At 42.4% G+C, this 3,997-nt stretch overlaps 1 non-coding gene across 1 annotated transcript; it reads right to left on the reverse strand.

The window, feature by feature from the left end:
* Positions 1-3,021: 3,021 nt before the first annotated feature.
* On the reverse strand, positions 3,022-3,128 carry LOC141650234 (small nucleolar RNA R71). The gene has a single exon (XR_012546279.1). It is a non-coding gene; the product is annotated as a small nucleolar RNA R71 (small nucleolar RNA).
* Between the last annotated feature and the right edge of the window lie 869 nt (positions 3,129-3,997).

Consider the following 3,997-nt stretch of genomic DNA (forward strand, 5'->3'; position numbering starts at 1 on the left):
TATTTCAGCGGTTTGAGGCGGGAGTGTTTAGGGATTATTTATTCGATAAAGCAGTTTCTAAATGTCATTTTAAAACCCTAATCATTCTTACGACACCCTAATCACTCCCAAATCTCTCCTCTGTGTGTGTGTGGACATCGTGGTTTTCGCATTCAATCTTTCGTTCTTCCGCCGGTAAGTCTTATCCCTATGTTGTCAATGGTTAATTCTAGGGTTTGCATTTATTTATGAATTGGGGAAATGGGTTTGTGCAAAGTGTAATTGTGATTATGTGATTATTTTTAGGCGAGGACTTCGTAGAGGAGCCGTTCTAGTGATTGTCTCCATCGTTGCTGATTGTTGCTAAGGTAGGGTTTCCCCTACTCAGTCTCTGTTTGTTAATTTAAGATGTGTTGGTATTATAATTGTTGTTATCTGCTGATCATCAGAGTAATGGTGTTGTGGTGACGATTGTGATGTTATAGTGTTGTGCCGGTTTTGGTGTTGTGACAGCTGTGATGCTGTGGTGTTGTGACGATTGTGGATGTTGTGATGATTGTGTTGATTGTGGTGGAGTCACTTGCGGGAGTGGCTTCACACCCTAATTCGCCCTCCGTGGGACCCGTCACAGGAGGGGATGTGCACATTAAGAGACAGGGATATCGCTCGTTGATGAGCGAGATTTAGGTGGGGATTGGCTGCGGTCCCCCACTGGCGGCGAGGATTACCTGTTGCGATGGGTAATCTGGCAGGGCTACACACTTCGGTGTATAGTCGGTTATTGTGTGAGATTTTGGAGATTGGTTGGTGATACGTGTCTTAAATATGATGTTTTACACCCCATTTTACACGCATTTCAGAGCTCATTTGTGTAGTTTATGCTACTATTTGCCCCATTTCGTCTACTTTCGTATTTTTATGTAATGTTGCAGATTTATGCGGAAATGAGTAGAAATTTAGCCAAATCCGTCCCCGAGTATCTTGCATTGCATTTGACGTGAAGTATTTGCTCAAGGAACGAGCTTGGTGTGCATTTCGAGGTCCGAAAGATAAATCCACGAGAATTTAGAAGTCAAGTATCAGCTAAGGCAGTCGATCGACCGCTACCTATGGTCGATCGACCATACCACGACTTCCAGGAGCCACTGTTCAGAGCTTACCAGTCGATCGACCGGCCTCAGTGGTCGATCGACCAAGCCGCTAATCTGTGTGAATTAAAAGATCGAGAATAAGCAAGCCCATCGTAGTTAGGTTTTGGAAATAAGAACTACGTTGTATTCTATATAACGTATGCTAGGTTTTGGAGAACAAGGATGGAGTTTTTATCAAGCTTTTAATCTAGTTTTATTATCATAAATTCTTTAGGATTCTTTAGTTTATAATCTTTTCCATTCAATAAAAGTTACTTTGGCATTCGGGTTCTTAGATCTTTATTCTCTGCAAATTCCGTTCGGTATTCTCCTGCTCTTATTTAGTTTCATTGCTTATATTTCGTTAATAGTATAGAATTGCTAGTTAGTTTCCTGAAGCCGATTATCGTTTATTATTACTTGTTATTTAACTTTTTCAAGCATGAATCCAGTAGTTTTATTCATTAATGTTGTTGTTTTTATCAATACCATGAGTAGCTAAATTCATCGTGCTAGGATGTAGGGAATCTGTAGGTTAGGCGGCATTAAAATTGGTACGACCTAAATCGCACGCCGGTCGATCGACTGGGGTCCCTAGTCGATCGACTGGCCACGTGAGCTGTGTTTCGTTTTAATTGTTACTTTTGACGAATCGAATGCATGCGACTAGTTGAATTCTTAGTATATGACCGACCCATTAGATCGAAAGATAGGGAAAGTTGTTAGACTACCAATTAAAATGATTAAACTATGCTAAGATCGAAAGATAGGTAAAGTTTATATTTTTAGTCACTTTTCAGGACGAGAGTCAGTACTAGTGATATTAGGGACCCGTAGCGAGATTGAAAGATGCTACTTGTTAGGAGTGGACCGAGAGGATCTCTTATTTTCCCGACTCACGTGATTTGTTTTAGACCTACCTAGCCGCTGCCGCCGAAACTACAGTGAACCGACCATCTTAGTGCCCTTTTAATTCTTGATTTCATCTACTGTTTAGTTTATTTTACTTTTATTGCCTTAGCTATAGATCACTCAAATCAATCAACCCCCACTTTCGTTACCTTAGATTGAAATCAGACAACTAATAATTACATCTGCCTCTCTGTGGTTCGACCCTGTTACCACTAGCTTCTGTTAGTTTTAATAGGTATTATAAATATTATTTTTGGTACTCACAACGACGGGTATCAAATTTTGGTGCCGTTGCCGGGGAGGCAAATGTTCTAATTCTTAGTTGTTTTATTTTAGTCTGTTTCTTAGTTTAAGGGACATTCGTTCCTTAAGCTATTCTCATATTCTTTTTGTAGTTTCCTCTTATGCGCAGGTCATAGGGTGGTGAATTAGTATCGTTCAATCCTGAGATTGAGAAGACTTTGCGCGAGTTGAGACGATCATCTAGGATATTGCCGACAGAGGAAGAGCTGAGTACTTTGTCCAGTTACTACGAGAACGAGCTGTTCGAGGAGGATCCACCTTCATCTCCTATTTCTACTTCATCAGCTGAGACCGTCACTTCTCCAGATTTTCTAGAGATGGCTGAAGAAGCGACTATAGCAAGTCACTCTGAGCCGACAGCTGCAAATCTATATAAGGGTTCGAATTACCGGGAGCTGATAGGAAATTCGAACCGAAGCCTTCTTATATCAACTTGGTTGAGAGAAACCAATTCGGGGGTGCTGCAAATGAAGATGCAGCCAAGCATATGGAGATATTTATCGATTATTGCTGCTCTATACCCCCACCGACCGGTGTGACCCAGGACCAGGTGAAGGAGACAATGTTTATATTCTCACTCCGCGATGCTGCAAGGGAGTGGTATAAAGACCTGGACCGAGCTGCTAATGGGATCACCTACTGGAATTCTTTGGCCTTGGCATTCTACAAGAAATATTTCTCTGCCTCGAAGACGAATGCTATTAGAGCTCAGATCACGAGTTTTAAACAGGGTCCTGATGAGAACTTTTATGAGGCATGGGTCCGTTTCAAGAAGCTGGTGCGAACCATTCCGCATCATGGGTTTGAGAAATGGAGCTTATACAATCAGTTCTACAATGGGCTCTATGACGATCAGAGGGCTATCCTGGATGCGGCAGTCAGTGGCCGATTCCAGGAGAATATGGGAGAGACTAAGGGGTGGAAAATTATTGATGACTTGGCCACCCATAAAGCTGAGTATGGAAATTCCAGGGGAAATCAAAGGAGAGCTGCTGAATCTCTTTTTGTAGCTGCATTAGAAGCTCTTACGGCGAGATTTGATAAGTACGAGTTAAGAGGAACTTCAGAATGAGGGATCTACCATGTGAATGTTGTTTCAGACGGTCCTTTCGTCTGCAAAAGATGTGGAGCTGAGGGACATGTTTCAGACAACTGTCCTAATCCCTTTGAGTCCTGTGCGCCTTTCAACATTATAGGTAGACAAACACTTACTATGAGTCGAATGTCCATCCGAATCCGAGGTGGAGCAGCCAAAATGTCTTAAATCCGACTCAACCTCCCAAGAAGCAGCAGCAGCAGCAGAATTATGTGCCCCCTCATAAGCAACAACAGTTCCAAAAGCCTCCATATGTTCCACAAAGAAAGCAACAACAATCCCAAAATTCCGAGTTTGCCGAATCAAGAACTTGTTTGTGAAGGAGTCCCAAGCTAGAGAGGCCGGGATGAAGATGTTAGAGAGCCAAATTGCTCAATTGGCGAGCAAGAATACAACTCGAGCTCCGGGACATTTACCGACTCAAACTGATCAAAAGGAGACCTTAAATGCAATTACCTTGAGGAGTGGGTCTACCCTTGATGGGCCCATTATGGTTGAGGACGCGTCGAAAAGGATGAGGCGGAACCAAGCAAGGAGAAGGCTATGACGAACAAAAACAAGAAAAAGACGATCACAG

Source organism: Silene latifolia, chromosome 3 (assembly GCF_048544455.1).
Source record: "Silene latifolia isolate original U9 population chromosome 3, ASM4854445v1, whole genome shotgun sequence".
Taxonomy (NCBI): Eukaryota; Viridiplantae; Streptophyta; class Magnoliopsida; order Caryophyllales; family Caryophyllaceae; genus Silene; species Silene latifolia.